Source organism: Lissotriton helveticus, chromosome 6, assembly GCF_964261635.1.
Source record: "Lissotriton helveticus chromosome 6, aLisHel1.1, whole genome shotgun sequence".
Classification (NCBI taxonomy): Eukaryota; Metazoa; Chordata; class Amphibia; order Caudata; family Salamandridae; genus Lissotriton; species Lissotriton helveticus.
This window is the reverse complement of record NC_136067.1, coordinates 299883016-299892135: the sequence shown is the minus strand read 5'-3', so window position 1 is coordinate 299892135 and position 9120 is coordinate 299883016.

Sequence of the window (9120 nt, the reverse complement as noted above, 5' to 3'; positions counted from 1 at the left end):
TGTCCTCACGCAGTGTGGTACCCTTGTGCATGCCAGCTCACCTTCGACATGAGAATCATGCTGGGGTGAAAAAGCACTGTGTTTGATACTAAACATGATACAATTTGGACTTTCCATAATGGAGCTGTCTCGAGTTTGCCCGGTAGCCAACATATGTTACTTTATAGACTGCCGGTTACTTACAGTAAAACCTTGCTTTACAGAGTTACTATAGGGTTATACATGTCTGAACAAATATATATGTCATACCTTGAATATGATTCACTCTACTTCCCGGGCTTAGGAGGACAGCCTTAAGAGTGACATACTTACATTAAGGCAGTGGTGTGGCTCTGCAGCAGTCACTTGTTAGCAGACAGGCTGCTCATGCAGGCTACAAAGGCAGATCTGCAGGCATACTTTAAATTGGGTCACACAGGGTGGCACAACATAGTGCTGCAGCCTTGGTGACCCCTCTTATCATCCTTGTCTTGGGTACCACTGGTATCATAAACTAGGGACTTACAAGGACTGATAAGTGCTAGCTAATTGGGTGTAGCAATTCAACATTTAAAGTTTAAGGGAAAAAGCACTGGCACAGTGTCCTAGTTAGCAGGTCCAAGTGCACTTCCAGATCTATAAAGACAGTATCTAGAGCAAAATGTGGGGGGTGACCATGACAAAAAAGGGCACTTTCTAACATACTGTACCAATTGCATATAAATTGCATTTATACACCAACAGAAAATATTCTGATGGTGGTACAGGCTGCTGTAGTGAGAGAAAGATCCTTGATTCAGGGGAAACACATCATTGTCGTGACTCCGGTTCCAGCCCTTGAGGCTGTCACTAAGGCCAGCATTCCTAACTCTGAGGCTGTGCATCCATGATGGATACAGTGGGTCAACTCTCTCACCACAATAGATGTAGACTACTGATTTGACGCTACACTACACACACAAGCATATCTGCAATACGAAAATAAATACCTCTGCCTAATGAAGTCATGCCTTTTGATCAGTCTGATTTACATCATCTAAACTGACTGTTCTGCTCAGCCTGCCATTGGGACAAAACACCAATACTCTGCAGCGAGAGCTGCTGTTAAGGGTAGAGTTGAGGATGGTGAATTCCACCCTCAGAAGACCAACATGCAGTCAATAGGTGATTGCACTAAGCGGCTGGCAGAACTCAGGGCTCTAATTCTGGCACTAGAGAATATGGATCCCCACACTGATTGTCTGTGATTCGTATTAAAGGGCCCGATTCACAGAATGAACTTAAGACTAAATCCTAAACTTACTACTATTTGGTATTCACAGAATGCACTTACTACTTTCGGGATTCACTGAATGAGCTTACTACTTTCGGTATTCACAGAGCTTCTGGCTTGGGGGCGGAGCTTACGGCTTGGAGGCGGAGCTTGCGGCATGGAGGCAGAGCTTGCGGCCCGGAGGCGGAGCTTCCAGCCCAGAGGTGGAGATTTCAGCCATGGCTAAATCCCCACCTCTGAGCCGAAAGCTCCGCCTCCAAGCCGCAAGCTCCGCCTCTGGGCCGGAAGCTCCGCCTCCGGGCTGCAAGCTCCGCCCCCAAGCCGGAAGCTCCGCCACCGGGCCGGAATTTACAGCCTGAGTGCGGACGTAAAGTTAGTAGTCTTAAATCTATTCTGTGAATACCTAAAGTAGTAAGTTCATTCTGTGAATCCCGAAAGTAGTAAGTTCACTCTGTGAATCCCGAAAGTAGTAAGTGCATTCTGTGAATATCAAATAGTAGTAAGTTTAGGATTTGGTCTTAAGTTCATTCTGTGAATCGGGCCCATTGTGTCCAGCCTTGCAGTGAGTACTTACACTACTGGAGCATGAATGGATTCAGTGATTCCACAGGCTATACTAAAAAGCACAAAACGCTTTGGGGACAGGTGGCAGAAATCAGAGTTTTTGCCGCATACTCATGTAATGCACGCACTGAGTCATCAGTGTGTAGGAATACACACTGTAGGGAATTCAATGGCTGACACAGCTGCAAAGGCAACAGTGCAAACTGCTGCAGTCACTCAAATTACTCATTCAAGTACGAGTATAGATTGAAACATCATTGTGGCTGGATGTTCTGTATCAGGAGTTTCTGGGTGGTGCCAGCCTATAGTGTGTTGCCGTAGTCAAGTTTGCTGCAGACAAATGCATGGGCAACAGTTTTCCTGGACTCATGGGGATCCACTTGAAGATCTTATGAACCAGGCAAAGCATGTGGAAGCAGGAGGAGGAATCAGCGTTGATTTGGAGGTTCATTGAGAGCGAAGATTCCAGGATGATGCTGAGGTCTGTTGGTGTTGGGAGGGGGGTGCGGTTTCCGAGCACTGCAGGCCACTAGGGATGCAGGGATGATTGATTTTGACCAGGAAGGCATACCTTTCTGCACAAATTAGTCACTGATGGTGTGTTCCTCCTTATATGTATGCTGCACAATGCAGCACATATAGAAATAGAAAAAAAAGGTAAAAATAAGGGTATTTCTCCTTGTTGCGCCACTTTAGTACCACCCCTGGGTTAGCAATAAAATGTGACACATTCCCAAGTTTACGAAAGTTTGCAAATCTGGGAATGCATCAGAATTCATTGGTGTTGTATGGGAACACCCAAAGCAACACCCATGGAACGTCCCTTTCATGCAGAGTAATACGTGAAAGGGGGCATATTTACATGGTCACGAAAAGCAACAAAGCGTGCCTTTAGGTGGCCTTGTAAATATTGCACACCATTGTGCACCACTGAAGCATATAAAAAAGTATGCTCCGGTGGTGTAGGGGCCTTGTAAATATGCCCCTGTCTCTGCAAATAGACCAAGGACTTTGTCCTTAAATGTGACATCTGCCAGCAGATGAAGGGTTCCACTCTGGCAAGTCTACCACAGACACCTCTATTGATCTCAGACAAGCTGCTTGCTTGTGTTTATCTGGGCCACTGTAGCCCTTTACAATCAGACGGGGCTTGTAAATGCATCTTGGAAGCAGTAGATTCCTGCTCTCTATTGATAAGGGTTTGGCCACAGCTATCAGCTGATGCTCGAACTATCAGAAAAGATCTTCAAATCTTTATCTGGACGTGCGCAGTATCCACATTCCATTCCGGACGTAAGAACGCCATTTGCTTCAAAGGCTTACAAAGACACCATGGGAAAATTGGGTATGGCAGTGAGGTGCTCCTCCCCCTATCATCCAGAGGGAAATGCGGTAGTGAAGAAGAAGAACTGGGACTTAAAGCATTCTTTAACAGTGATGGTATTAGGTCCAGGTTGCAGTTGGGTTTATCATCTGTATGGGTTAAGAGAGCACTACACAATCTGCCCTGTAAATCCCTGGGTGGTTTGACTCCCTATGAGGTCCTGTTTGAGTTAAGATGTGAGTACCAGACCTTGGCAGTCCCAATACAGTGGTGACTGAAACACCATTTGACATCAATGAAGGCTTGGATGTTTTATAGGATCTGAACAACTTTCGAGAGGCTCAGAGCAACACCGAGCAGAAACGTTATGCCACTGGAGAAGTGAAGGAAGCACCAGCAACTCCTGGTTGGATGCCCAAGAATGGTGAATTGGTCAGGGTGAAAATAATGGACTAGAAATAATGTGGGCCACCTTACAGAGCGCCTGTACCTGTCTGGGCCATTGAAGGTATCTGAACGGTACTTCTACTGCCCCTTGCAAAAACAAGGGATTTGGGGCAATAGAACTCGTCAAATCACATTACGTTCTGGGAAGCCAAGAGGGTTCCTAGATAGTTACCTGACTTCTCTCACTACCTTACAGAAAGTCCCAATGGAAGCTTTCATTAATGATGTAGCCTCTTCTCCCTCCAGGGGACAGATAACACTGAAGTATCACTTCTTTCTGTTACATCAACAAACTGTTTGCAAACATCATGCAGAGAAACACAGATTTCAATTTGACAATTAAGGTTTGTTTCTGCAACATACCACCACATGAGTCTACTCCCACTTCTTCAAAGTATCCAGAGATGTCAAAAATAGATTGAACAGCCTCCGGCTACATCATTAACTATGAAGATTTTTCTTCAGATTAATCTGACCCACCACCACTACTGCCCAAGGTAGATTGTGTGAATTCTACTTTTGGTTGAAAAAGACATACTTTAGCCCACCATGGATATATATTTAGATTACAGTTTAGTTAATGTTCCTCTTCCTTTAGATTGGTTTTGTGACAGTCTTTTTCTTGAGTCAGAAACAGACACTCTCTCCCAGAACGCTCTGCTGGTGAACTGGTGAACTTGGTTTTGAAACCTCATTCTTCATCACACAAAGTGCAAAAAGACCTTGTCTTGGTGAACATTTCTGCAGTTCCGGTTCCTGATGGAATTCTTTGGGCTAAGGTATCCTATGATATATTTGGTCCTATTGAACTGATTAAAATTTCCTATGCATTGAAAATTTCTCTGCATGATTTAATCCAAGTATGGGCGAATTTTGCAAATTCGCAATTTGTGAAATTGCGTATTTACGGATTCGCAATCCGCAAAATTCGCGAACTGTCGCTAATTTGGCGGATTTTTTTTTTGTGTTCGCAAGTGTTTCTGCCATTTCGCGGGGGTTTTTTAGCAGTTCACAAACGCAAACTTACTTGTCGGGTAGCAACGGTCGCGACCATGTTGTTTCTACGTCTGGTTCATCACAGCACCCTCTGTTTCACCCATGCCACCCTCTGGTTCATCACTTTAGATTATGGGGGAAAAGCACACCTGCCCTGCCTCAACTGACATGAATTAATTTGGGGCTGATAAATGTGTCACTGAATTTGAGCTGGCACCTGCTTCCTTAGCTGTAAGTGCTTCCTCATTAATGATGAGCTTGAACTTTTGCACCTGCTAAGTGCTTTCAGTTTTGTAAAATTCGTTAGCACACCTGCCCTACCTCAACTGACATGAATGAATTAGGGGCTGATTAAGGTGTCACTGAATTTGAACTTCCAGTCTGGCACCTGATTCCTTATCTGTACTTGCTTTCTGTTGCAGTGTAATTTTTTTTAACAGGACCTTTGTGGCATACTTGTAGCTATTCTCTGAGCCTGCTGTGATGGTCAGAGCAGGGTCATAGAATAGTTGCAAGTAGGCAACTGAACTCTGGAGGGGCCCCTCAGGAAGCACTGCAGGGAATGGTTACTAATGATGAGCTTGAACTTTTGCACCTGCTGAGTGCTTTCAGTTTTGCAAAAATCGTTTTTCTGCAATTTCCAGCGATTCGCGGGGCGCGAATTAGCGCGAGATCGTTTTCGGAAGCCGCGAATTCGTGCGAATATACAATTTGTTTTTTTTGCGGCGTGTTAGTTCGTGTGATTATTTGTGTTTTCGCAAGCCGCTTGTAGCGCAACGTTGCGAAGTTACCCTAGCAGTCGTACATGGGCGCGGCCATCTTGTTTGCGTGACGTATGTCAGTTTCCGGGCGCTATGTGTAATCTCGCAAAGTGTGCGGCTCGCTAGTACAATTTCACGTGTGATCGCGGGGGAAATCTCGCGTGAACTTACCCACGCGGTCGTGAACGGGCGCGGCCATCTTGTTTTTCATTCATTGCTATGGTTCTGGGCATCCTTTCTGTATCCTATATCAATCTCTGCCATCCTTTGCTTGTTTGAAGTTTTTTTTTATCTATTTTACTTATTATCTATCCCTCTATTTTTCTAGCTCTATATTTTTGTGTTTTCTGCTACTTTTGGTTAATTTTAAACTACTTTTTTTAACTCTTATCTTTTCTTCTTCCCTATTCTATTTCTTTATTATATACCTTCCTTTCTGCCCAGACCATGGTAAAGGGAGCCGGGAAGCAGCCCGAGAAGGGGAAGGGTCCCGCACCACGTGCGGGCGTTTGAGGGGGGAGCTTTAGCGCGGAGGAGGTGGCCGCACTAGTGTTCTTTGTACAGCGCCGCCTCCCCAGGACCATTGCGGCAGGCGGCAAGATCGCAAGCGGCTACGGGCTCCGGGAGCGCCGGAAGCGGTGGGAGAAGGTGTGCCGGGCCATGTTTGAACACTCTCGGGTCCGGCGCACCTACAACCAGGCCACCCACCGTTAGACGGATCTCCTGGACCGGGAACGCGACTTGCTCGACCTGCTCTGCGTCGAGAACCCCGGGCTTGGTAAGTAGTAGTAGCTATTTCATCACTACTCTGTTTTCTCCTGCTCTGTGTGTTATTATATTGCAAATTTTTGTTTTTTATCAAGAGCAATAATGCTGCCGATTACATTGTAGGTAAATTATATTTCAAAATCTTCTGTGCATTTCAGGTGCACTGCTCTCCTTCTCAGTAGCGTTGCTACTATGCTTATTTGTTTTTGATTTTGTGTTCATTTCATTGGCCTAGAAATTATGTATGAGTGTAGTTTACAGAACTGCGTAATGCTGACACTAAGGGGCAGATTTGCAATTACCGGCGCATCCCTACAAAGTAGCAGGGATGCGCCAGTAATTGTGCGCCACGCCACCACCACCCATGGTGTGCCGTATTTACAATGCGGCGCACCATGGGCTCAAAACGTCACCGAAGCGTTACGCATCTGTGCCGTAAAGGCGGCGCATTGCTGGAATTGCATCGCAACGATGGCGCAGCTCCAGCAATGCTCTGGGGTGCCCTATCTCCCCAATGCTGCATCAAGCCGTACGTCTGCTTCAAGCAGGCGCAGGGTTTGAGTGACGCATCATTGTCCTAAAAGTGACTGATTGAAATCTTTTAGATTTCCCTCAGCCACTCTTAGGATGCGTTCCTGCGCAGGAACGCCCTCCCTTGCGCCGGAACGCCCCCTGATGGCGCAGGGCTTTACAACGTGATGCATCTCCCATATGCGTCACGTTGTTAATATACGCCGCACCATGGCGCCTCTTTTGTTATGCCGCTGCGTCACAAAAGTCACGCAACAACGGAGCAAAAGAGCCGCAAGGGGCTTGTAAATCTGCCCCTACAGACTCAAGTCCAGTCCTTCCTTGGTACACCTGGCAATAAGAAGAAATAGTGGTGGTGGATTGATAGTTTGAGTATTTTAATGACTGGTTAATGTAGTAGGAAACTTTTTAGTGTTGTCACTGATCTGCAATCACAATGGAGTTTGTATGTCACTTCGCGTGCTGCGGACTGCTGCCTGCCAGTCCTAGGCGAACCTTTTTAGTACTTTGTTTAGTAAGTTACATAACTTTCCAAGTCGACGGTCCGCAAATCAAGCAATACTAATATCGTAGTAGACCACATGAGATAGGTCAATATATCCCGTGGAATAGTTGTCTATTTGCTATTTCGCCAAAATATTTTGTTATTGTTCTTTTAAAATGTTTGATTTGGTTGACAACAATCATCCATGTTTTCGGGTCTTTCTTTCTTTCATGGTGTACATCAGCTCCCCCAGGGGCAAGAGGACAGAGGAGGAGGTGGTTGCTGCTGCTGTTGTAGAAGGCAAGGATCGGTCAGGCGAGGGCTCCTTTGCTGGCCCCAGTAAGTTTTCATTTTAATATAGAGTACCTATTTTTTCCTAGCGTTCCTCATTCGATTTTTTCTAAATCGTCTTTGATCTTCTTGTAGACTGTATCTAAATTCTCATACTGCCTCTACTATGACTCCCTGTGGTATTACTAGATTATTCTTATTAGTCTGTCTGTGTAGCTAACTAAAATTGCACAGTTGGCAAAAGGTGTTGGAGCGCCATCTAGAGCAAGTCCAGTAGATAATGTGTTGCAATAGTAGCGCGCAATGCTTTCCAATGGGGCGACCAGATTGCCGGGCTTACCTGGATGGCCTGAGGGCCCCGGGAGGGCGGCCTCCCCACCCCTGGCTCTGTCCTTGGTCCTGCTGCGTGGAAAGGTGCCCGGTCCGGCGTCCGGAGGTCCCGGGGAAGCTTCCCATGTGCCTCCGGGCTTGGGAGCCCCGGCTGGGTCCAGGGGCCGGTCCGGGCCCCGGGTCGGGTGCTCCGGCCCTGGGCCCTGTCTCCCAGCCTGCCGCACTGCCAAGGGCCCAGGAAGGGGTTCTGATGTTCCTGGGGAGCCTCCCCTTGCTTGGCTGGGTTCAGGGCCCATTCGGGGCCCCTGAGGGCCCCGGGGAGGGTGGCCTCCCCACCCCGGGCTCCATCCTGGGTCCTGCCGCAGGGCAGGGTGCCTGGGACAGGGTCCGGCGGGCCCCGGGAGGCTTCCCCTGCGCCTCCGGGCCTGGGAGCCCCGGCTGGGTATAGGGGCCCTGCCGGGGCCCCGGGTCGTGTGCCCTGGGCCCTGTCCCCCAGTCTGCCGGACTGCCAAAGGCCCGGGATGGGGTTCCGTGGTGCCCGGGGAGCCTCCCCGTGCTTGGCTGTGTTCAGGAGCCCCATACGGGGCCCCCGAGGGCCCCGGGGAGGGCGGCCTCCCCACCCCGGGCTCTGCCCTGGGTCCTGCCGTGGGGCAGTGTGCCCGGGACGGGGTACGGCAGGCCCGGGGAGGCTTCCACTGCGCCTCCGGGCCTGGGAGCCCCGGATGAGTCCAGGGGCCCGGCCGGGGCCCCGGGTCGGGTGCCCCGGCCCTGGGCCCTGTCCCCCGGGCTGCCTCTCCTCCAAGGGCCCAGGACAGGGGTCCTTCGGTCCCGTGCAGGCCTCCCCGGCTTGCCAAGGTGTCCGCGGGCCTCGGGCCCCCCCTGGCAGCCTCCATGGCTGGGGGCCGGCTGGGGCTCAAGGCCTCCGGTCTGCCATGCCCCGGGCGCCCGCTCACTTCTTCGTTGGGGCACAGGGTGACCAGACGGCGTCCCTTTCGTGCCCGGCCATCTGGTCGCCCAGATCCGCTCGGCCATCTGGTCACCCGGATCTCCTCGGCCATCTGGTTGCCCGGATCCCCTCGGCCATCTGGTCTCCCTGATCGCCTCGGCCATCTGGTCGCCCGCAATGCTTTCCAATGGGGTGACCAGATGTCCGAATTTCCCTGGAAGTCCCGATGAGGTGCCATTTGCCTCCCGGATCCCAGCGAGGGTTCCAGGAGGTCGGGTATATTCGCGCCTTGGGTCCCCTCTGTCACCCCGTGTGCACGGATTACAAGAAAGGGGGGTAATTTTCCTCCGTATTACTAGGGAGAGGGTTTGTCAGACCTCCGTGAGCTCCAGCGATTCTGAATCAGGGGAAGGCAGGACCCGGGCC